The following is a 26,545-nucleotide window of genomic DNA, read 5'->3' as shown; positions in this document are numbered from 1 at the left end:
GGCAGGTTTGTTTGGTTTTTTATAATTTTGATGGATAATTTTATATTTATCTATTTACATTTTCGCAGCTGTGGAAAGTTGAGGGCAGACAATAGAGAGGTCAGGCAGCCATTTAGTGACAGATGTTGAGATTCAAAGAATTAAAGGTTTAACACAAAAAATTAATATCACCTCACATGTCAAAATATACAAAATAAGCATTCGTAAATCAAACTAAGCAGCATTTTTCTTATTTGCTTATCTGAACATTTTTTATTACATGGGATAAAATATTTTCTTTTCTGTCTGAAGATTAAATTGACATTTGACATTCACCAATAAAAATATAATAAGAAGCCTAAATATAAGACAACTGCTCTTTACCAATTCAAAGGATATACTTTTCTGCTCAGAGCAGCAATAGAATACCAGGCTGAAGATACTTAGTTCACCAGTTTCCACCTTTGTACATCCTCTTAGATCATAACTTACTTTTAATAAGCAGCATAGTAATACAGCTTATACAACCTTCCACACACTAAAAATATTCTGGTCCCTTAGGACACATTCTTTCAACCTTCCCAGTATTCAAAAGGGGTAAACTGACACACTGAAAAATCAAACTCATACTTTTAGAGCTGTGTGGAAATTCCATGTCACAAACATTTAAGTCTGGCATTGTTTTGAATCAGAATGAAACAATTTCAAAATCTTCCAGGAAAGAAAATTCTAAACAAAGATTCATTTTGGATCAATTGAAACATTGTTTCTATTCTGACAGGATATTGAATTACACGGCCTGCACCCTCCTTCTTCCTCCCTTCCCCCCACAAACACATCCAGTTTTTTCAAAAATTAAGTTTGTAAAATCAACAATTCTGGAAACCATTTAGATTTTAATAGAACTGCATTTTTTTTATGGAAAATGGCTCCATCAAAGTTTTTCTATGTACTCCCTTCGCAAATTGCTATGTTGGTTCCTATTGAGTTATTTTTGCCCATTTTCCATTACATTCAGTGGGTGCTGCATATGCTTTATCTGAAACAAGAATTTAACCCTTTATTTCAAATCTATGCATAATTTAAAGCTACCCCACAAAAAATTTGAAATGACACTCTGCACCGAGACTTACACTAAGTTATTTCGTAGGACAAATTTAATTATTTCCTGATAATGCCATGTAGTCCTATTGTACTTCTCTCCCATAATCTCATATATTTGCCCAGTGCTTTTTGTCCCACAACATTTTGCAGTACAGGATTTCATCCACTGCTGAAATGCTGCCCCTTCTGAGATAAATATAGGAACTCTTTAACAGGATAATTTAGGATTGCTTAGAAAAATCAATACCATATATTACTGAAACCTTGGAGAATAAGTATGATACAAGAAGCACATACTTTTACTCATCTAAAGTCATACATCTAGGGTTGGATTTTTACAAGTGATTTAGAAGCACCAAATTTGCAATGGAACTTGTGCTCTTAAGTCAGGCACTCTTGAAATCCTACCGCTTGACGCCAGTTGTACATCCTCTCCATGTGATGCCACTTCCAGCAGCGCAGTGACCCTTTTCCCGATACATTCAGCCCTGATTAAAGGGAGAGCTAATGCCTGGACCTGCCCATTGAAGTACCAACAAGCCCCAGTTCTGCCTTATTTCATTGATGGTAACTGAATCAAGGCCTAAATGAACTTGCTCACCTGGAACTTGAGCTGTAAAAGCAGAATTAATGATTTAAGGATCAAGGGAATGACTGATTACAGACAGGACCCATTGCAAATATTCTGTCTTTCTAATGCTTAGGAAGAAGCCACATGTTGAAATAACATAGGGATCCAATAATAATTGCAGGAAAGAGCCATAAACATTTCAGTACTGAATGTACTCATATGCCTGGAGTTGATGTCAGCCATATTAGAGACTCTGTTTACAAAGATTGCCCCCAAAGAAGAGGCTACAAACAATTATGCTCACCTTTGTTTTAATACTACAACAGGGTGGATGACACCAACTGTGGAGTGAAGAACAGCCACAGTGTGAGGAAGTCAATATTTATACAGACATTAAATCAAAACAGAAAACACAAGAGAATGAATCATGGCTTTCAAACAGGGGAGTGAATAGAGGCTCACATGGGCTAACAACTGGATCACACTGTAACAAAACCATGGCTACACAAACATCCACACTCGCCCCTCTTCGGGCTACATGCCTGCAGCATAGTGAAGAGAACTCAGATCCCTTGCTCTAGAAACACATCTGCTCCTCTTCTACCATTTCACAGAGGGGAGGAACAGCTCAGTGATTTGAGCATTGGCCTGCTAAACCCAGGGTTGTGAGCTCTAATCCTTGAGGAGGCCATTTAGGGATCTGGGGCAAAAATTTGTTAGGGATGGTACTTGGTCCTGCTGTGAAGGAAAGGGACTAGACTCCACAACCTTTCAAGGTCCCTTCCAGTTCTAGGAGATAGGCATTCTCCATTTAAAAAAAAAAAATCAGATTCTCCCTACCTCTGTAATTAAAGATCCCTCGTAGTAGGGCTTAGAACAGATAGAAATTTTACTGACTCCAGGTCAACAGAAGAAGAGACAGGTACCAGAAGAAGAAACAATACTGAACATTCATCTTCAAAATGCTTTGGATTAATCAATGACTGGCTCCTGAGCATCCTTGTGCAATACTTAGAACAAACTCAAGGCTGTTGCAGAACAACTGTGAACAGCAGCTATGTACGTGTGCAAGTCATAGTAAAGCCTACGTGTAATCCAGTATGCTCGTCTTGAACTGTTTGTGTATCCACTCAAGAAAAATAATGTAGGAGTCCTGGATAGAATTCTTCTGGTAAAATATTTATGATCCCTGGATGAGGAAGATGTGACAGAGGACTTAAAGTCTCATGCTCAAAGCCAAAGTGTATGGCCACATCTACATTAAAAGGGAAGGTTGAATTAAGATACACAACTCGAGCTACATTAAATATGTAGCTGGAGCGGACATATCTTAGTGTTTTCCAGCAGTCCCCACAGTGAGAAGTCAATGGAAGCAAATGCTCCCATCAGCTGCCCTTACTCCTCACAGGAGCAGAAGTACTGTGCTGATGGGGGTACCCTGAGTTCAATTTAGCAGGTCTTTACTAGACCCACTAAATCAAACTCCAGAAGATTGATTACAGCAACATTGGTTTTCCCCATAGCGGAGACATGGCCTATGTGGTAGACATAGGAATTCCTAGCTCCCTGCTCATAAGCTGAAACTATGCATGGCTGTCCAAAGCATTTGAGATTTGACTTACTCAACCTAAATGTTACCCCATTCTTACACTTTGAAAACAGAACTATGACTTGGCACAAAATAAGGAGTCTGGTGCACAATTGTGTTTATATCCAGCCAATCTGCAGTCACCTGGTGCAAGCAAAATAGAAAGAAAGTTTGTCCCATTTTAGTCATGCTGCAGAAAGAGGCAATAATGGGGTTTAGTCAGGGCTGGATTACCCAAGAGGCAGACTAAGCACGTGCTTAGGGCACCAGCAAAGCAGGACACAAAGATTTTTATGGTACAGTATTGTTTTTATTTTGGATTACATAGGGGGGGCACCATAATCTTTTCAGTGCTTAGTGTCTCTGAAGGTCTTAATCTGGCCCTGGGGTTAGTTTCTGGGCAGTTAATGCAGAGACAGGGAAACAAACAGCAATGTCTCTCAAAACAGGAAAGGAGCCACAACACTCAGCATCTCGACTGTACAGAGATTGCCCACTGATGGCATTTGGGAAACATTGGCCCTTCCACAGGAGAAAGCGGGTAGAGTAAGAGGGCTTGTCTGTTTTTGCCTGCCTTGTGGAAAATAGCCCAAATTACTGATTACCTAGGGAGGTTGTGGAATCTATCATTGGGGGGTTTTAAGAGCGAGTTAGACAAAATATCTGGTAAAGGATGGTGTAGATAATCATTAGCCCTGCCTCAGTGCAGGGGTCTGGACTAGATGACCTACATTTCTATGATGGGGAGCAGGAAGACTAACACTTTTTTAAATGGGAGGAGGAAGGAGTGGAATGGGGGGAGTAATGACAGGTGAGAGGTGCAACAATAACCAAGAATTAGCCAACCAGGTGTGCAGTTTAGGGTGTTGAGGCCATAAAATGTAATGGCACAACAAAACAGGAAAAAGAGAACGGAAGGGAGAAAGTCCTGCCTTTGAAGATGCCAGCATTTAATGATGAAAACTCTCTGAAGTGGTTTGTTCTTTGGAGATGGGGACATGGCAAAGGTCATCTGTATTTCAGGGTGGGCTGAATGTATTGTTTAAGACTGCTGGGCTTCTGGGATTGTCAGAGGACATGCAATTTACATTCCCAAGAAGCTAGCACAGTAAAAGACAGCCGAGCCCAAGTAACCATCACATTCCAATTAATCCCCATAAAGCAGTGCAGGAGTCAATTGCGGAAGAACTCTGTACATGTGAAGTATAGGGGTGATGAAGCCTGCATTCTCCACCCTCTTCCCCATCCGCCCCCCCCCCCCCCTTCCCTATTACTGATGAGCCAGAAGCAAGCCTCTAGGAACATACACCACAGTAGCAAGAACGAATTGTAGATAAGGGCGGGAACATAAGAATCTTGTTTACATGATCAGTACATTTAGGTAAACAAAGTCAAAGGACAAGCAGTACAGCTGAGCCATACTGTAACAAGCAATGAGTAACCCCCGGAAATTTCCGAACTGCCACAAACAAGGTAGAAACACAATATTTAAAGCTGCACCAGAGCACAGCAATTTGGACCTCACCAATGGGCTTTGGGTACCGTTGCCTCGGAAACTGAAACAGTCTTCTGGGCACACAGAGCTGCCCCCAAGGGCCCAGCACTCCTGTTGGCTTCCCTATCTCAACTAATTCTGTCCTGGGTATAAAGTTATTGCCATCTAAAATACTATCAAACAAGAGCAGTTTTCCGTCTTAAAATGATCTCCAGCTAAAGGAAAAGGGAACACGAAGGGTTGTTAGAATGAAAGCCGGATTACTTTGCACTGTAAATGCTTTTACTATGTTTCCTTCTTTATCTTTAGTGAGGGAAAGTGTAGCAAATTTTTCATAGTGTGAGCCATAGTACTAAGCAGACTGAAGTCTGTAATCAAACATGAGATAGTAACTGAGTTATATTAACACCTTTAGCCCTCATTCCATCTTAAGGCAACACTAACTTCCTGGTCAGTCATCAGCCCTGGTCTAGACTGATTCAAAATAACAAGCGGAGCATCCACAGTACCAAGCCTCTTATTTTGAAATAAGGAGCTGGTTATTTCAAACTAACTCCTGCTTTCCTTGGGAATAAGCTTATTTTGAAGTAGTTATTTCTGGAGTTATTTCAAAATAACTTCCTAATGTAGACATGCACTCATCACAAGGCCCCCTCAGCCCTTGCTACAAGTTTATGCAGCATCAGTGCGAGTGGCATTTGCCCTCCCTGGTGGCTTAGCATACCACGTTATTAGAGGCATTTGTACTAACTGGACATGTTAGAGCACAATGCCTAGTTTAGACAAAGCTTCAGCCCAAGTCCCAGTAATTAAACTAAAGCCATTTACAGCCAGTAGCTTAATTAACACTCTCTCTCTGTTCTACATTCAGAACAGGGGATCAGGCTGCAGCCACTACTGTCCCCCCCGTCCCCCACCCCCTTCGTTCACCTCAGAAGCTAGTAAGGGGCAGGGAGTGAGGACGAGCTGGAACAGACGTGCATTTTAACTCTCTCTGTGCCACAAACATTGAAAGTAGGTCATGTGGATGCTGCTCCTCCTAAGTCCCTCATAAAGCCATGAGAACTTTGGAGCCTGAGGGGAATGTTGCTCCTGACACAGTTTCCATGGCACTGCCAAGGCCTTTAGGCTAATGCCTGCTGTCTGGGTTCTCTTTTCCAGCTATCAGAGCGAACTTGCTTTCTGTGATTTCCATGGTTGTCTCTTACCCCTTTAAAGAATTTCTTTCCAGGGGAAGGGGGGGTCCCCCTCAGTTTTTTCCATGTTTGTTAGTAGCAGTATGCTAACCAGGGTTCCAACTGCTGACAATGATTTTTTTATGGACAGTATAGAAAGACGTTACTTTTTCCACAGACATTCTTACGTAATATAAAGATGGCTCAAAAGGTCTAAAGTGAACAATATTCAGTGTTTTTATTAGTACCTCACAAACACAATGTCATTATGCTAGCTTAACCTTCTTACTTGCCATATCCATGTCCTCCAAGTTCTGTGGTTTGTGATCATACATTGCAGGAACCATGCTGTCAACCATCGCTTTAGTATTTTTTCCAGGTCCACTTTTGACAGTCAATCATCCTTCCAGCATAAGAGTGGACAGTTTATTTCTTACAGTGAAGTGACTGCCCCGATGTGAAGTGACCCGTCCCCTACCCCCTCAGCTTCCAGCCATGGGGCACAAGATAGAGGAGTACGCTGCATATACGCCCACTAAAATTGCTTTTGCTCTGGTGCTAATGACCTTGAAGAAAAGTTCAAAGCCAGAGGTGGAGAAAAGCAGCAGCAGGTTGGAGGGAACCTCCACCATGAGAATTCCCCTTTCCATCCCAGCCTCAAGATAGTTTTTTATGGATAAGTCTAATTTCAGATTTTTTTTTAAATGGACTCTCCGTGAACTTACTGAGGGTTGCCAATTCTGATGCTAGCACCATGAGGTTCTGGCGAACACTGAGGGCTCCAGTGTGCTGTGAGAGCACACCGGACACAATTCCTGCCTTAACGAGCTTATACAAGCCAACTATTTGGCTTAAGGGACAATATCAGATGCATCCCAACTCCCTTTCTCCCAGCACTTCAGAGTTGATATAAATATAATGATCAGAATGTTAAAAATATCAATTACATGAAAAACTGGGGAAAGAAACGGAGCATATTTTTGCAGTTACCACATTTTGGGGAGTTTCTCTCAAATCTCCCAAGGCATACATAGCCTATCTTCCCATAAATCCACAGCAGTTGATCAGGTGAGCTTAAGATAATACAGGCAGAAAAAATTATCTTGAGACCTTCAGCTGTCCTCCATCTCACCCAATGGGGTGAGGTTTGCACAAACATTCTGACATAATATAAAGATGGCTCAAAAAGACAAAAGGGAAAAATTGTTTGGGCTAAGCAAAATACATTCTTTCAGGTATGAAATTCTTTGCACTTAGGAAAGAGAGAGAAAAAGTTGAGAGGAGGAAATCCAGAATTTAAAAATTAGCAGATACAAAAATAGCACTGCATGCTATTGCATGAACCAACAGTGGCATCCAGTGGTATATTTCCATAGATGAATATTGCATGCAGATATCACTAACTGTGCCTTTCATCAAAATAGTCTAAAAAGCAGATTTTCCAAAGCTGATTTTCCAGTATTCACACACTTTTGGACACAGTCACACACAGATGCTGGAAGTAGGGGTGTTGTCACATCCCCTGGCTTGAAATAGTTTCCATCATAACACTATTAGTCTACAAATTGTTCCAGCACCGATGCAGCCATTAGCACCAGGAAAAGACGCATGTGAGAGAGCAGACTAAGGTCTAGTCTATACTAGACCAGGCAGGTCAACTTACGACACGTCATCCAGCTATGCGAAATACATAGGGCGGTCCCAGCATCCACACTGTGAGAGGCTGACGGAAGCACATGCTCCCGCAAGCTTCCCTTACTCCTCACAGAAGGAGGAGTACTGGACACTGGCAGGGGCTGCCCTCGGCGTTCAATTTAGGGGTCCACATCAGTGTTGCCTCTAAGATATGCAGCAGCACAGCTTCACAGGTGATTAGTCAGTTTAGAGGGAACGCTGATCTATATTAGACCAGCTAAATTGAATGCCAGAAGATCAACCTCTGGAGGGTCAATCTCCTTTGTAGTGTAGACATGTCCATAATGTGCATCCATTAGTCAGTCAGAAAGCTATTTGCATTAATACCTAGTTCTGCCTCCGTGAAGAGGACTGGACTGGACGACTTATTGAAGCCTATTAGTACATTTGGGCTTGCATGCAAATTGGGACTTGCACAAATTAATGTTCATTTACCATTATTTCTGCAAGTTTGGAAGCTAGGTTGAGGCATCTCTGAAATTTATATGCAAACTGGGCAATGTTAGATTTGAACATTTTCTAAAGTTATTTGTTTTCAGCAATTTGAAGCCCTGCTGTCTGTTGTCTCTGATAACTGGAAGAGAGAAATAATTTGCTTTTTTGAGGTCTTCACAGCTGTCCTCTGGCTCTTCAGTTGTTTTTTACACTTAAGTCCACAAGATGGCAGCAGATACATTTGCAGGTCTGTACTGTTCAGTTAGTCCCTCATTGGGCTACTGTCCTGTCTCCTGATTATTTAGTGACAGTAAAACAACTTTCATCCAGAACATTTACTTAGATGCAATTAACAGTTTGAACATACATTTCTATATATTGAACACGTCATTTTTGCTGCCCTTTTATCATTGCCAAACAGGGAAAAGAACAGACATTAAAAGTAACACTAGTCTTGCGTACGGATTTTTTTAAATAGATGTAGATTTGCAAGACTCTGAACTCACACTTGAAATAACATATCAATAGCATGCATCAATAGATCATTGTGAAGTTTGACTCACAAATACCAATGTACTGGGAATGGGAGGGAGAGCAGTCTCCAAGAATTAAAGCAGAAGGGTAACCCCGATTCCACTTTAGCCAGTGACTCACTGTGTGTCTTTGAGTAGGTCAATCAGTTTACTTCTGTGCCTGAGTCCCTTCAGTTGTAAAATGATAATTCCTAATTTACAGGCATGTTGAGGCTTTATTGGTGTTTATAAAACACTTCATATATACATAGCACCTCAGAGAATTCTCAGAGATTCTCAGAGAATTCCAGTCAGCTAACTATACAATAAAATAGGGAACTGTTTATTAATAAGTAGGCATAAATTAATTTCATATGTCACTCTGCAAAGAACAGTGAAAAGAACCAGGTTCAAGAGTTCCTGATTCTCTAATATTTAATAGATGTGAGTTTGTCTGTCTGTTCAAGAACTTCTTATAAATGGTAAGAAGGTGGACCACCAAATTTGGCATACAGCTTCCTCTTATCGTAACTTAAAGCAAGGTCAGGGTTTCGCTGTGCCAGGAAACGGGATGTGCCTGGAATGGGATTGCTTCTCATAAAACCATAGACAGAATCACTAGGCAGGTGAAAGCAGCTGACTAAGGGTATGCACACACCCCTTTGGGACTGTCCTGCTCCCTCCACACACCTCCAAGCATCCTTCAGGGAGAGGGGGACTGAATCTCCCACCTCTCCCAATTCATACTGGAACATTGCTGGCTGTTCCCCTTTTTCAGGAAACCAAGGGAAAGTAGACAGTTTGTTCTATTCCTCACTCGGGCTGGGGAGGGCAGGGGGCAGATGAACCTGGACCTGCCCAGCCCAGGGGACATGCACCTCCTCCCCCAGCTGTGCCCACTGCAGCTGCAGCAGCCATGGAGAGGCGCTTCTCACCTGGCCCTAAACTGCTGTGGTGAGAGGGCTGGGGTAATCCTCTCTCCCCAGGGCAGCCTGCACACTGAATCCCTCACATACAGCCCCACCCCAGAGCAATGACTTAAATGAAGAAAGTCAAAAATTGAGTTAAGGACTTGAGCAATGCTGGGTAAAACTTCTAATAGATTATATTTATTGGAATCTTTGTAACTCTAGGAAATGCTTGTCTTCAGCCCCTAGCTAGAACCATATTCATATACTGATGGATTCTAGAAGTTAAAACTAAAGCCCTTGGTCATCTTTATCAAGGTTCTTTTTCCATTCAGCCCCCCACCCTCACCCTGTATGTCTTTGGGAACCTGATTACCTAGCTCTCTCTGAACCAGGTTATGTATCTAGGAAAGGAGAAGTTACCGAGGGAGGTGGTGGAATCTCCATGCCTAAAGGTTTGTAAGCCACAGCTTGACAAAGCCCTGGCTGGGATAGTTGAAGCAAAATGCAGGACAATGTAGCACTTTAAAGACTAACAAGATGGTTTATTAGATGATGAGCTTTCGTGGGCCAGACCCACTTCCTCAGATCAAGTGGGTCTGGCCCACGAAAGCTCATCATCTAATAAACCATCCTGTTAGTCTTTAAAGTGCTACATTGTCCTGCATTTTGCTTCAACTACCCCAGACTAACACGGCTACATTTCTATCACTATTCTGGCTGGGATGAGTTAGTTGATGTAGGTCCTGCTTTTAACATGGGGTTGGACTCAATTTCCTAAGGTGTTTTCTAGCCCTATGATTCTATGAAAGGCATCTCATTTAGTAAGAAACTGAGGCCTGATCCCAGCATTTGTTCTAGTGTAGATAAGTCCATTATGAGTTTTTACTAATCTATCAGTACAATCTGTAGCATGACTGCCTTTGTATAACTTAATTACCTTCCCTATGGGAACATGTTCTAACAGCATAATCCTGCCCACACTGGAGGACCATTCAGCTAATGAGACCAGTACACTTTCAGTGGCATAACTTCTGCATGTAGTAGCCAGGAGTTACTGGTGTGGTGTCCTGGCTGGCCCCCTGCTCTTTCAGTCATTGATAACTGTTTGGCTGTGTGCATGTGCTCCTCTGCATGTACTGTTGGGCTTGAGCAAATAGCCACCACAGCAGACGCGGAGAGAGTCCCCAAAGACCACAAAAATCAGATCAGGATCAAAGCCACCTGGCCAGGTTTATTGTCAAACAAAGACCAACTTGGAACCCCCTTGTCTGGCACCCCCAGGATTTGACCCATCCCAAATGAGGGAATTTGCTGGGAAATGGGGAGGTCCCTGCCACTGGCCTCCCAGGATACTCCTCCTCCCTGCAGTTGGCTCTGCTCCGGCCCAATGCACTGGGCTCAGACTTGGGCTCCCGCCTGCTGGAGCTCCCCAGCTGCCGCCCTGCTTCTCTCCCACCCAACCAGGAATCCCTGGGGATAGGACTTGCTAACTGCTCCACTTTTGCCATTCGCTGGCCCTCCTCTCTCTTCCCCTTCCCTTCCCCAGAGCCAAACACCTCCCCTCCCTGCTGTAACCCAGTCCTCTTTCTCCCCCAACCTTATGTCCTGGTCCAAACAGACACCACCGCTTGAAATGCAACCCCTACCTTTTCCATTATTTTCAATGGGAAAATTGACCCCGCATAACACGTTTTCACTTAACACGATCATTTTCTGAAATGTATCTATGGTGTTACGAGGAATTACAGTATTGGCAAAGTTTTGACCATTGTTAGCTAGGCCTCAGACTTCAAACAAGGCCTGTGCTACATGGACTTTTGTTTCAGGTTCTCATCTTACTACAAGCAAGGCTCAGGAAAGCCAGGGTGTACATGAGCTATTGAACACTCTGCAGTCTATTATTGCTCATTGAGGCCCCCAAATCAATACCCGCCTCCCTCTCAACCTCACTCATTAGTCCAGTTTGACAGCAGTATATTCAAATGGGTTGGAGGAAGGAGGCAGACTGCTTCTTTCAGCATGCTTTATGCTTTAGACTGCAAACAACAAGGTCTTCCTTGCTGTTTTCTCAGGAGCATAACCACTGGTTAAGCAGGTGTGCCCCATCCCAGGCTGTCAACTCCCAAAGGACACTTGAATCTGTTTCTTCAGTGGGGTCCAATCAGTGCACCATAAAAACGGTCTCACTCTCGTGTACTTTTGGTTGAACTATGTAACCTGAGCTCACTGAATCAGTTCAGGGTGGTCCACTTTCCTCATGGCAACCCTTTTAATGTTTTTGCAGCCAATATAACAAAAATTCCAAATAAAGTTTATTAAACTGCATTGAAGTAAATGGTAGTTATGTGAATTTAACGTGGTTGGTGCTAAATGTGCTTTCTATTCCCATCATTTCTCTTACAGGGGAGCAACAGAGCTTCAGTGACCTGCAAGCGCCTGCATGCCAGTCCCAGGTCTTAGAGAAGAAGGAAACTGATCTTCCATAAAAGATGCAGAAGCTTGATTACCAAGTGTGATGGGGCGACCCCCCCTCCCCCGTCCCCGAGGCGCCGCCGAGCAGGCACTGTTCGGCATCTGCGGGGCGCTGCGCCAGGAGTGCGCGGGGTGCACACAAGCTGCGCTGGGGCTGGGAACGCTGGCAGCCCCGCCGGCGCGCGGCCGCGACGCGGCAGACAGGGAGGGGTTAGCGGGGCGGAGTTTCCCCGCCTTGATAGACGTGGCAGGCAGCCAACCCGGGGCCAGACGGGCGGAACTAGGAACACCCGGCCGATAACGCGAGGGGGAGGCGGAAGCCCGGCGGGAGGTTTAAAAAGGGAACCCCTTCCGCCCAGGAGGGGGAGAGAGAGAGAGAGAGAGCAGGCGCTAGCGAGAGAGAGGGAGAGAGGGCGGGGAGAGGGGGAAAGTCGGCGGACCTCCCCAGAGCACAGACCCAGCCGCCACCCAGGCTACCTAGCCCAGCCCCGTCGCTAAGGTGCGGGGAGCGTACAGGACCGACAGGCTGTCGGACAAACTAAAGGTGACCGACCCCCCGGGGGGGGGTGTGCACCGAGGGCGGGAAAGGAAGCAGCCCGGGGCGGAGCTCGCTCGAGCTGGCGGGTTGACGAGTTACGGCAGGAGCCCCGTCAGCCGGACCGGAGCCAGACAGTTCCGTGTCCTTAGGGCCCTGGGCTGGGGCCCGTGAGTGAGGGCGGGCCCGGGCCCCCCTTGCCCTCCCCCCTCAGCCGCGGGGGGATTATATTGCTGGCCGGGCAGCAGCGAGGAGACCGAGCACGTAGCCGGGAGCCGAATCCCCGCAGCTGAGCGGGGCAACGAGATACTGAGGAGCACCGTGCCCACCCCGGGGGCGCCCCCGAGTACTCCGGGGCCCAACGGGCACGGGCGCCCCGGCTACACGTGGTGGAGAATGTGGGCACTGGAGAGTGATCCCCGCCCCTGGTAGAGAGGGGCATAAGCACCGCTGAGGGGAGCAAACTTATGAAAATATTTTGTTTCAGTAGAAGCCGAGAGCGGGGGGGGAGCCGCGAGGCCCGCTGCCTCCGGAAAAAGAGCCGAGAGATGGATCCCACCCAGGTGTTGGAGTGGATGAAGGCCGCCCACCGGGAGAGTCAGCAACAGCAGAGTGCGCTGATCCAGCTATTTTGTGGCAATAGCGGCACCCCTGACGGATCTGACACGCGCTGCCCTACCCCAGAGGATACGATGGTCCCCCGAGTGCGAGGAGGCCTTCCAGAAGCTGAAAGATTGCCTAACCCGGGCTCCGGTGTTAGCTCAGCCCGACTTTAGCCAGCCCTTCACCCTCTACACGGACGCCTCAGAAAATGGAATAGGGGCAGTCCTAGCGCAAGGGGAGGGCATAAACGAACACCCCGTCGTCTATATCAGCCGTAAGCTGTTTGTACGGGAGCGTAAGTATGCAACAATCGAAAAAGAGGCCTTGGCGGTAAAATGGGCAATTGACTTATTAAGGTACTATCTTTTAGGTAACCGGTTCCGAGTAGTGATGGACCACGCACCCCTACAGTGGCTGCAGACTATGAAGGACACGAACGCCCGGGTGATGCGTTGGTATTTGTCCCTGCAGCCATACGCATTCGAGGTGGCCCACAGGGCCGGAAACCTGCACCAAAATGCGGACTTTTTTTCGAGGCGACATGAGGAGGCGGAGGACCCGGAACCAGGAGTGGTGACTGATTTGGAAAGGGGGGGGGGTGTGACGGGGCGACCCTCCCCCCGTCCCCAAGGCGCCGCCGAGCAGGCACTGCTCGGCATCTGCGGAGGGCTGCGCCAGGAGTGCGCGGGGTGCACACAAGCTGAGCTGGGGCTGGGAACGCTGGCAGCCCCGCCAGCGCGCGCCCCGAGTACTCCGGGCCCCGGAGTACTCGGGGGCGTACAGGACCGACAGGCTGTCGGACAAACTAAAGGTGACCCCCCGGGGGGGAGGGGGTGTGCACCGAGGGCGGGAAAGGAAGCAGCCCAGGGCGGAGCTCGCTCGAGCTAGCGGGCTGACGAGTTACGGCAGGAGCCCCATCAGCCGGACCGGAGCCAGACAGTTCTGTGTCCTTAGGGCCCTGGGCTGGGGCCCGTGAGTGAGGGCGGGCCCGGGCCCCCCTTTCCCCCTCCCCGCAGCCGCGGGGGGATTATATTGCTGGCTGGGCAGCAGCAAGGCGACCGAGCACGTAGCCGGGAGCCGAATCTCCGCAGCTGAGCGGGGCGACGAGATACTGAGGGGCACCGTGCCCACCCCGGGGGCGCCCCCGAGTACTCCGGGGCCCAACGGGCACGGAACAAATCCAATTCTCAACAAGAACACATTCCTTTGCAAGATACCACCTTTCCCACTAACCTCTTACATCCTCCCATGACAGGTCACAGCAGATTTTTAGAAAATGTTTCCAAGCAAAAGCAAGTTTAATATTCTATCCTGAAGGTTGAACCCAAGAGAAGACCAGATGTGCCTCAACTGCCACCCTGAGCAGCTACCTCTTTAATAGTCATTCACGGTCCTTCCCAGGCAACAAGAGTGATCACTCAGTTACATTCCCCATTTGTGTAACAGCAGTGCATTAACAGAGTCACCAGTTCATAGCATGCTTTCAAAGAGTGTGAGACAGGTCATGCTCTGCTCATCATACGGTCTATATTATGAGAGAGACTGGGAGAACAACCCTCCTAGTTCACAGGAGGGAAACTGAGAAATGAATCGAGTAAGTAATATAGCCCTGGTCACCCGGAAAGTCTGTGGTAGAGCAGAGAACCAAACCCAGATCTCCCGAGTCCCAGTCTAGCTTGTTAGCCACAACAAGGCCAGCCTACACCACTGGCTTTATCTGTGCACCTTCATAGGGGTGTCAATTATCAGCTCTCTGGAGTAACACATTTGGCAACCCATTCAAGCCCTCATGCACCTGGCGGGGCTGTGGTCAGACACCTGCATTTGTTCTTCCTACCCATGGAAGGCCACACTGGAGCATTGTTCCAAATATCTAGGTAGCCACTGCTCCCCCTGCTGGTACTGACTAGCTTGGGGTCTGGACACTGGTGAGACAGCAAGACAAGGATGTTGACGGCAAGAGAAAGTAGGGACATTTCCCTCAAAACCCTCTTCTAGAGTCTCCTTCCAGCCACAAACTCTCTTCAGAGACCATGGAATCCCTTCCAATCTCTCATTCCCTTGGGCTGTTCAGCCATCTGCACCCTGACTACTGAGATGTTCAGGAAACAGGCTTCTACCTCCCCCATAGCAGGGAATGGAATTGCTGTGTAGATGCTCGCATAGTTATTTCGGAATAACGGCCATTATTCTGAAATAACTTTGCTGTGTAGACACACCCTAAATGACCAGACACTTTTTCAATTTCTCAAATGTGGTCACTATGCCTCAATGAGGCTCAGCTACCAGGGGCTTGTCTTGCAGCCACAGCCTCCTGGGCTGTGATTGGGGGGCACAGCAGCGGTTTCTCTGCCTCTGTTGCTCCTGGATGCACTGCCTTGGTGTTGGTTGCTTGGACCAGGGATAGGAGAGTGTTAGACTCTAACCATGGGGCTTTGGGCTCACACCTCAGGGTTCCGGCCGTGTAACGTCAGGTTCTGTCCTGGGCCCCATCCCTGGTCATGGGACTTCAGGCTCTTTCACCCCACTGTGTGCCCCAACCATCCACGTCCCTCATCCCTGACCCCTGCTGCCTCCCCCCTCCAGGGCTTAATTTGTCCCCAAGTTCACTGGGGATGAGCAAGCTCGCTGTGAAAGGTGAAATTCAAATTTTCCTGAGTGCTTCCTCCCCCACTTAGATCGACAAGATTTGAGCTTGAGCATCAGCATCTGCCACAAATCTCATTGGCAGAAGTGTCACTGATTTCTAAAATAGAAATTACTCGACATTGCCTTCCTTGCTTCTAGAGCAGTTACAATTGAATATCATCTGGTCATGACACCAGAGTAACATAGTTAGTTACTAACTTTTGTGAAAAGTAGCTTGGAGTCTAAGGCGATGTCTACACTGCATAGTTATTTCGGAATAAGCTACTCCAAAATAATTATTCTGAAATAACTTATTTTGAAATAGCACATCTACACTGCAGGGAAGCCTCAAAATTAGTCCGAGGTAGGCTTCCCTAATGTAGATGTGCTATCTTGATTTAGAACCCCAGGAGGAATAACTTAATGGCCCTGGTGAGGAGCTATTTTGAAATGGCAGAAGTGGAGCATCTACACACAACTTATTCGAAATAGCTATTTCGGAATAGGCATTATTAAAATTTCTATTTTAATCTTAATCCACTGTGATCTGTTCCATATCTACAGGTGGCTGAATTTGATATCTCATGGGGTATTTGGGATTTACTGTTTGTAAGGGCTTTGAAATTCCTGGAAGAAAAGTTATTCCAGAAATTTTATTTATCAAAATATTTTCCACCCTTCACTAAGAATATTAGTCTTTTCATATTTTAGTAGCCTTGACAATATTTATTAGGGGGTCAGAAGGGAGAAATTTCACATCAGCTTCATTGCTAAAATATTGATATTTATGTTTAAGGCATGATATTCAAAAATGTGAATTTCAAATTTTACAAGAAATTCCTGATTGATTGCAGAGCTCCTGCAGCCCAGTAAGCTCATCTTTCCACCAGATGTCACACTTCCCTTTTATTTCTTGCCAGTTTTTACCTGGGATTAGCTTCAGATCTCATAGACTCAAAAAGATATACACTTGATCTTAGCCAAAAGGCCGAGTATACACAAACATCTGTGCACAATCATTTCCTCTTACTGCAAGCTTCCAAAACAAAGCCTTGGCTATCAGTCACTCCAATTTGGCAGTGGTACTACACCCTCCAGTAGACATTAGAAGGTGTGTTTCTATTGCATAGATCGATCCCCAGCCTAATTTACATAGAGCAGGTCTACACTAGACTGGGAAGGTCATCTTAAGGTACGCAACACCAGCTCCATAGAATATACAGCTGGAGCCGGCTTATCTGAAGGTGAACATAGCGGTGTCCCCACATCAGGAGGCAGACGGAGCAAGAAGTACAAGTGCCAGTCAGAGCTGCCCTCGGCATTCAATTTAGCGGGTCTACATTAGACCCACTAAATCAAACACCAGAACATCAATATCCAACACAGCAAGTGAAGATGTGATCATAAGAGCTCAAACGGAGTCAAAAGTGGAAAAGTAATTTCATATTTCCAGCAGCCTCAAGTACTAAACACATACCTGGGCAACAAGTCGTTTACATTAATTTAAGTTCTGATTCTCTAGATAGTTTGTTTCCAAGGATCCCTAAATTTGTGTGTGAATAGGTAATCAGAAGTTCTGATTCAGAACAGCCAAAATCCTCTCCCTTGATCCCTCACGTCTACTGACATACTATAGTTAAGGCCCATGTTTCTTGGTGGTTCTATTTTCATCTGTATAGATAATATTTATTCTATAGGAGGAGGAATTTAATTATTTAGTTCTTATTAATCAAGAGCATGGACCAAGTACATTTTTTTAAAAAATCGGAGTGCCTAAATCCTTATTTAAGCACCTATGTAGTGACATGTATTTCACAAGAGCTGCTTTGGTTTGCTTTAAGTCAAATTGTTTGGGATTTATACCTGTGTAACAGAGCAGAACTGGGCCCACTATTCCTATTAGCCTGCATACTGGAAGATTTTTGCCATTTGCAATTTATTTCATGCTTTCCTTGCAAAAGTAATCTGTGTCTCTAGGAGAAGCCACCTGAACAGTCTGCAACTTGCTTTTGTTTATTTTTAATAAAAAATGTCTAATATACTAAAAATTAATCCACATGAAGCACTAATTTGAACATCCAACACTACCTCATTGTCTCATCTTTAGATACTGTTAATATGCTGTTAATATTCCACTGCACAGGTTTAGTTTATAACTTTATATAATTTCTTTCCTGTTCTTTGACAATGACCTATTTTTAGACACATCACACTGAATGGGTATGTCACTTGATAGAAAGCCATCCTGAAGATTCAAGTCTGTCATAAATAAATATGAAAGACAAACTGGTACGTACAAGTTGCCTCTGAGACCTGCTTTCAAGTCCATTCCAGAATGCAGCGAATGAAGATCATTTCAAATGAATGTCTGCTGGTCTCTGCCATGTTTCTTCTCTAAGAATTGCACATCACAAAACAACTGAGCATTTCCAAACAGACAGCCCTAAGAACGCACAGAAGAGGAAGACTGCAAGAGGATGTTCCACTAACCAGACGCCAGCACTTTCCCAACTCCCTCCCTCCATCTCTAAGAGGTTCAGATATCATCAGGGCACTCGAAAGGTCATTGGATTCACTAATTTCTCTACTAGCTCTGCAGAAAGTAGAAGTTAATATTTAGCTAGTTAACACTCATAAGACAGGCTATACCAGAAAGGTTTTTTTTAATAAATACAGACAGGATTTCATTATTCTACATAATAAATATCACTTGGCAACAGTAAGTCAGGTCTCCTAACATACTGAGTTGTGCAGGAATTGGCTGTTTGTTCAAGGAAGGGTTTGTGTTTCTACCTTGTCAGATGACATTCAAGGCCATGTTGCCGGAGGCACTGAGAGTTTTGACCTCTAAAAGAGAATTTTCTCATTGTCTGCTCAGAAATGTAACGTTTTTCATATTGAAAGGTTTTATATAGTACTAGGAGACTGTGCCCCCTGCTCGCTACACCGATACAGGTGGTGCCCCTGTCTGTGGGGGATATGCAGCCCCCCCCCCACCTCCTAGCCCTCCTGCAGGGAGGTGGAATCTGTCCAGGCCAGTTGCCAGGTGGCTTTGCCATCCCCAAACAGCGTCACACTGTTGTCCCACATGAAAAACTTTTGATAGATAGATGTATCTTTCTGCTTTAAACACAGCATATTTAAACCTCTAACATAATAAAACAGCTTTGCGATTAATGCTCTAAATACTTAAATACCAGAAAGCTATCAGTATATTATCATGATCATCATTGCACAAGAAAGATACATGGGCTAAATTCTAGCATTGGATTTACTGTGGATACACAGAAGTATGTCAGGTCAGAACTTGGCTCATAGGGTCCTAGATGTTCAGGTAGAAAGTACCTATAGGATCACAAGCAAATGTAGTTTATAGTTCCCCTTACTAATCTCATACTTTGAGTGATAATATGTTTAGTGCTTACTTCATAGCTCTTCCTTAGATTAGAAAGAAAACTTGTCTTTACTTACTAATGCGTTAGACAAGGTCAACACTAGATCTGGAAGGTCGGCTTAAGGTATGCAACTCCAGCTATGTAAATAATATAGCTGGAGTCTGTGAACCTGAAGCAGAGCGTGGGGCGGTCTTCAGAGTGGGAAACATACGCTCCCATCAGCTTTCCTTAATCTTCCTCTGCAATGAGTACGGGTGCTAATTGGCAGTGCCCTCAGAATTTGATTTAATGGGCCTTAACTAGACCCACTAAACTGAAGGACAGAAGATTAATCTCCAGTTCATAAGTATACATGTGGACTTAGGGCATACTCGCCACGGATCAGCCCTTGGGAACAATAGCTCAAATAAAAAAAAAAGTATTGAAGAGATTGAAAGTATATTATATATAGTAATATTTTGGCCTTTTCCACATCAACCTGATTTGTACTCACTAAGGTTTTACTAAACACATGAATCTAACAAGCCAAATAAATCATCATTATGGCTTGGTATCCAAAGCTGACAGTTGGTTTTTGCCCCTAAAAGCAGTGTTACAAATGTTCTATGTACAGCATCTTTCATGACAATTGACACCTCGCATGTGTGCATGCACACACATACACAATACTATATGTGCGCATGGGAAGAGTAAGAATTACATGACTTTTTTGTCCAACAAGTAAATTTTCTGGTTATGAGATGGTGAAAAAATAGGGCTCTAGGAACATCCATAAAATCCACTGCCATGTATAAACTTGAGACAAGTGCATCTTTGCCTTACTAACATGGAAATCAGAGACAATGCAACTGGTAGGCAGCAAGCCTTACTAAGGCAGGCACGTGGTCCTGGAAAATTAAACCTTAATAGCAATGTTAGTCCCATCCAATACATGTATAAAGGCTCCTTAGTATCTAGATACCATATACAGCATTAACATAAATACAACTATTCAGAATGGACTCTTCTCTTACCATCTGAGGATTTGTATGTTTAAACATGGATCTACTCCCCACCAAACTGTTGACCAAATGCAGCAAGGATCCCGACAAACCTTTTGCCTTGACAGCAATGTTGAATGGGTATTTGCATTAGCTCATTTTAATATGTAATACAGCAGTCCAGTACCCCCAATAAAGCCAAGAGCTCTGAAGGAAGTATTTCAAAGAGTGCCTGGAATTGAAGGTGTTTACCTTAGACACAAAGTCAAGATGCACTGGAGCATAGTCTTCCTCACAGGGAAGAAGCCTTCTGATTAGACAAGCAGTAAACTGGATACCCACATATGTCAGCTCCTAAAAAAGGTACAAACCAACCATAAAACACAATCATCCATCACCAAGACTACCAGTGCAAGAGAGAGCTTGAGAAGTTTAAATTGTATTATAGCTACAGCTTCATCATGCTAGTTTATACCAAAAGCACGAGACGATCTTGCATCTTTTATTAAGTATTTTCATTGAGAAAGAAGACAGCCAATTTTAACAATTCAGTCATCTATTCAGTATCATCTTCAGGCTGGTGTGAAATTGGCACACTGAAAATACTGCAATGAGAGGTGCTCCTGTCCTGTATCAGACAGCATAGAGTATACTGTGTATTTGTGAAAGAAAGATACCCATACAAATTGAGACATTGAGGTTGCAGTGAAACCCTAATACATTTTGGATTAAAACAAAACTATGAGGAGAAAGCTGGCCTATGTCATGTGTATCCAGTTCCAGACAAATGGGACAAGAGTTCCATTTGAAGGGCTTATCTGCCACTATCCATTTGACTGCTACTATCTAGAGGACACAAATACAGGTTCTGCTGTTAAAAAGTGGACCTTTTCCACTGAATTGGATAGTGATATATTTCCGTCATCCCAAATCTTTGTATAAACACATTAAGGAATAAATTGTGACAAGGAGTACAGCTGTTTTATCTATGCAAGTTTCATTTTAAAAAGCATCTTGTCAAATTGGTTAGAAACATTTTGGAGGTAGGGAAAGCATGTATATGTAGTGGTTGTGGTGACTTGGCCTGAAATAGAAAAATCCAAAAATATGTTTGTAATAGGAGTGCCACTTAAGAGAATAGTTATTCAAAATGCAAGTTATTATTTAAGCTTCTATCATCCAGATAGGGAAAAGGAAGAACAACACTTATTCATTGTTTATTTAAAATCAGATCAGAGTTTTTGAAGAACCTAAACAAATAGCCATCGGAATTCATTATTCCAGACACTTGGATTATACATCTATTTCTGGGAAGCCAAGTGTCAGTATTACTTGCAAAGCACTCTTGAAAAATTCAACAGTTAAAAAAGGCTTGCCATACTTTGCAATGCAGCGTGAAATTTGGGAGCTTACTGCTACCAAGGTGATTGAGTTTCTTTTGCTATTATACATGCTAAATCCAATTCCCAAACTAAATATTCTTCCCAATCTGACTTTTGAAAAAAAAAAACAATATACATAATTCATCTCAAAATGGAATTCACTCGGATACAGAAATCCTCTGAACATTAGCCCAGTCTGCACAACTTTACAGTATTTCATACCACTCTACAGCCTTTCACATCTTGTTAAGAGGTTACTTTACCAGAATAATATTAGCGTTAAGTGACAACCAAGTGGAGTCCCAATAAACAAGTCTATCTGTCACTCAATACCCTAACTCTATTGCCTGAGAATTTATTTTTTTAATTACAATAATCAATTTTCCATCATAACATACATAATACTTAAAGTCTATTTTGAGATGAAACACATGGTACTCAATAACAAACAGAGCAGATCTACACTACCACTTAGGTTGATCTAACATATGTCACTCAAAAGTGGTGAAAAGACACTCATGAGCAATGTAAGTTACAGCAACCGAAGCATTATCTACACCAGCACTATATTGGTAGGAGACATTCTCCCAGGCTATGTCTACACTGCAGGCTTCTTGCGCAAGAACTGTTTTACGGAAGAGTTCTTGTGCAAAAGCTCTTGCAGAAGAGAGCATCCACACTGCCATGTGCTTTTGCGCAAGAGCATCCATGGCAGTGTGGATGCTCTCTTGCGCAAGAAAGCTCTGATGGCCATTTTAACCATAGGGGCTTCTTGCATAAGAAATTCATGTTGCCTGTATACACAGCCCTCTTGTTGAAGAGCTCTTGCGCAAGAGAGCGTATTTCTTGTGGAGAGAGGAATAACTCTTCCGGAAGAAGCCCTGTTTTATGACACTATACTGTAAATTTACTTGCGCAAGAAAGCACGTGCAGTATAGACACCCGGCAAGAACAGCTGTTTTTGCACAAAAAGCCTGAAGTGTAGGGCTGCGTATAGACTAGCAATTTTTTCCGCTTGCAAAAACTTGCCAGCTGTCTACATTGGCCGCTAGATTTTGCGTAAAAGCACTGACATTCTACTGTCCAAAATAAGTGCTTCTCGCACAAATGCTTTGATGTTCCCGTTCGGGCAAAAGCCCTTTTCCGGAAATGATTTTGCTCAAGGGTGCTAGTGTAGACAGCTAAAAACTGTTTTGCGCAAAAAAAGTCCCGATGGCGAAAATGGTGATTGGGGCTTTCTTGCGCAAAACCGCGTATACAATGGCACGGACGCTTTTCTGCAAAAAGTGCTTTTGCGGAAAAGTGTCCATGCCAATCTAAACGCTCTTTTCCGCAAATGCTTTTAACGGAAAACTTTTCCATTAAAAGCATTTGTGGAAAATCATGCCAGTCTAGACGGAGCCCTAGTGTATACCTGCTCTAAGGTTAATTCACTTTGTCTCTAGCAACAACGGTTACATTTATAACATGGACCGAGGTGGAACCTAACCACATCATCTGGACACCTGGGCTTTAGGCCCACTATCAGTGTCTTATAACCAAGTCAGGGGACAAAAGTGCTGTAATCTGGTCTTCTAACAGTTGTGTTAGCAGTGTAGATGAGCCTTTATTCATTGTGAAAATCATCCTTAATGCAGAATTAATGACATTAACATAATAGGAGGATGAGTATTTGGCATATAATAGGAGGGACAAGTGGGTGAGATAGTATCTTTTATTGGACCAACTTCCTTTGGGGCAAGAGACAAGTTTTCTTGCTAGATAGCAATTACATTGGATACAATGATTATTAAAATAACATTTATAGCAAGAGTTACATTAACATGAGAACAGCCATACTGGGTCATACCAAAGGTCTTTGTAGCCCAGTCTCCGGTCTTCTAACAATGACCAATGGAAGCTGCCCCAGAAGGAAAGAACAAAACAGGGAATCATCAGGTGATCCCTGTTGCCCATTACCAGCTTCTAACAAACTGAGGCTAGGGTAGGACTGCTGAAGGGAGGGACAAATGAGGCAGTTGCCCCTGGGCCTGGTGATTCAAAGGAGCTCAGAGCCAGAGCCCTAGACCCTTTAAATTGATGCCAGAGTACCACACTGTGCACTCCAGGCAATGCTAAGACCTAGAGGGCAGTGCTGCCTAGGAGCCAACTTGGCACACTCTGGGCGGTGTTCAGGGCTGGCTGCATTGGCTCCGGCTCTTCTGCAAGTACAGAGCCATCCCCCAACAGACACCTTGCCCACTTTGCAGAGGCTACCAGTGCCATAGGCTAGGGATGCCATTCCTGCTATAGCCATTGATGGACATATCTTTCATGAGTTTATCTAGCTCCTTTTTGATTATTGCTGTAGTCCTGGATGTCATCACATCCCCAGGCAAGGAGTTCCAGAGGTTGATTGTGTCGTATGAAGAAATACTTCCTTTTGTTTTAAACCTGCTTCCTATTCATTTCATTTGGTGACCCCCCCCCTCCCCCCCAGTACTCATGTTACGGAAGTAGTAAATAACTCTTTAGTCACTTTTTCCACACCAGTCCTGATTTTACAGCCCTCTCATATCGCTCCTTAGTCATTTCTTTACCAAGCTAAAAATTGCCAGTTTCAATCTTCCAGATAGCAGCTGTTCCACACCCATCTTTTCTTTGATCTTTTCTGAACTTTTTCCAGTGCCAAGATTCTGTTGTGTGGGTTTGTTTTGTTTTTGAGCTGAGGTGACCACAAGTGGACACAGTATTTTTGTAGCATTTCTTGGTTAGAGTACATGAAGGGCAGAGTGTTAGTGTGGAGAACGTTGACTAGGAGGTAGATTTAATGTTTTGTGACACCGGGGCAGCTGAACAACATGATTTCCAATTAGTTGAACCCAGAGATGTAGTTTGGCTGCTGTTCAGTATTAATGAGAACCTACAAAAATACTGTAAGTTAATCTGTATGTTGTTACAGAGCTCACACATTAATACACCAGGATAAAGCACTAATTACAAATAAGAAACAAGTCTTCCTATCTCCTGAAGGACTATGCTTAGTGCTACTGAACAGACAGGGGTTATAGTACCCAGGGCAAAAAACACCCACCTACTAGCCAGGACATTGGTTTCTTGTGAGTTACTATTCAAGTGTTACAGTACAATACTCCTCCTTATACAGCTAGCAGATAGTTTAATATAAACACCACAAGCCAATTTGTGCTACAGTGACTTCACAGCACAAATCTCTTGAGCTTTCTCTCTCCCCTCACAGATACTCCCAGACTCTACCCTAATGACAAACAAGCTTTATCCTGTAATGGCTACAAAGAGCAGGTGGATCCTGTTACCCGACTAGCACAACTGCTTACCCTCACCCCAGGCAAGCTTTGGAGGGAGAAACTCCTAGGCAGACCATCTTCAGGAGCACTACTCCCTGGGCCCACAAGAACTATAGAGGATCCTGATTCAAAACCAATCCCTATAGGTCCCCTGGGAGCAGCAGCTGGTTTCCTAGGCAACTACTAATGGCCTGAAAACTGTTGTATCATTTATACAGCCGAAGGGAAAGAATAGTGGGGCTCAGTGGGAAAAACTGGAGAGAGGGTGTGTCTATGGCCTAAAAGGGTTTCTTCATTGCATCTCCGAAGGTACCTCTCGTCACAATGGCATTTAATTCTTACAAGACTGATAGTGATGCAGACATTTCTACACAGCTGCAAGCAAAGAAAGTCTAAAAGGCAATGCTGTGAACAACATGGACAGCCTATGTTTTGCACTTTCTGCATAAGCTATTGTGCAATGGGATACCAGGCTCTCCTTTCTGTGTCAGTTCTACCTGTTCGCCATATTATAAAGCAAGAATAAGGAAAGGGAGTCACAGCACTTGCATTATTCATTCCATGAATTGTTTAAAAAAAATCAAAATAAGAACTGTAGTCTTGTTAGTTCTCAAACATTTTTCCTCAAAAGCAATTCCAGATTCGATTAAACTATTTGTTAACTCACTTTGTGAAAGGAGGCCCTGTGAGCCTGATTCTGATTCCACTTAGACCTCTAAATCAGGAAGAGAGCCAACAGAGTCAAGAGTGACCAGAGGGACTGAGAAGAGGAATAGAACCTCACTATCAGGGGGAAAGGACTGTGAACCAGTAGACTACTGTAAAACCAAAGACTTGTTAATGCACAGGGCATAAAAGAGGTGTCCCAATCACAGCATAGTACTCCTATAAAAAATCCTGCACTGCAGGCCCTGGCCTTGCAGGGTAATTGAGTTTGGGGGGGTTCAGACTGGGGTTAATTGCATTTTACACATTTGGGGCTCAGCTTGGTATTTGTGCTCTGAGACTCCCCTTCAAGAGTTTCAGAACCTGGGCTCCACCCCAAACTTTTACAGTGCAATTTTTATTCCCAGGAGCCAAAGTCAGCTGGGCCAGGGCCCATCACAGCCATGCAACTGTTCTTTTAATGCAGTGTAGACATACCCTTAAGTTTCCTTCACCTCACTCAGCCCTACATGAGCCTACTATGGGCCAATCATTGGAAGAGGAGATGCTAGTAGCTACCCCTCCCTCTCTCACCCCACAGATCTTCATTACAGCATAGCCTTGTTATTCACATCACCTCATTTATACCCTTTGTTTGGGCTGAGATATTTAAAGGTTGTCTGTGTAATCCTATGGGATGAGTTCTGCCTTTACATTTAAAATATGCTGTGATATTAAAAATCCACATGGAGAAGGTTTGAAGCCACTAGAACTTCACTGACTTATACCAACTGAGTATCAGGCCCAGGTCTCATTTTACTCTTAGGATGCCTACCCTCCTGCAACTGAAGTAAATGATAAGCTTCAAAAGTACAAGACTGAAACCGTACACAAGGCCCAATTAAGCAACTCTTATGTCCCTCACTACTTATTCACAAAGCATAGGCAATAAGATTACTGGTATAAGCAAGAGCAGCCCAAGGCTGGCTGCAGCAGCTGGCACCCTAGGTGGGGCAACACAATCAGCACCCCTGCCTGAACAGCCATGACATCATCAGGCAGCACCCAAGACAGCAGCACCCTAGGCAGCTGCCTAGCTCACCTAGGCTTACAGGCCACCCCTGGGTGTAAGTGC

General features: G+C 44.3%; 1 long non-coding RNA gene across 3 annotated transcripts in view; it reads right to left on the bottom strand.

The window, feature by feature from the left end:
- LOC142831066 (uncharacterized) overlaps positions 1-26,545 on the bottom strand; it is a 52,086-nt gene that overhangs the window by 25,237 nt on the left and 304 nt on the right. Inside the window, exons 2-3 of one of the 3 annotated variants that reach the window (XR_012906684.1) lie at positions 20,331-20,432; positions 18,001-18,146 (exon numbers count right to left, since the gene is read on the bottom strand). This is a non-coding gene — a long non-coding RNA (uncharacterized LOC142831066). Of the gene's footprint in view, positions 1-16,456; positions 18,147-20,330; positions 20,433-26,545 lie in introns of those variants that run through there. The other 2 variants (XR_012906683.1, XR_012906685.1) reach the window with 2 other exon arrangements.

The sequence above is a fragment of the Pelodiscus sinensis genome, chromosome 12 (assembly GCF_049634645.1).
Source record: "Pelodiscus sinensis isolate JC-2024 chromosome 12, ASM4963464v1, whole genome shotgun sequence".
In the NCBI taxonomy this organism is placed as follows: Eukaryota; Metazoa; Chordata; order Testudines; family Trionychidae; genus Pelodiscus; species Pelodiscus sinensis.
This window is presented reverse-complemented; position numbering and strand designations above follow the sequence as displayed.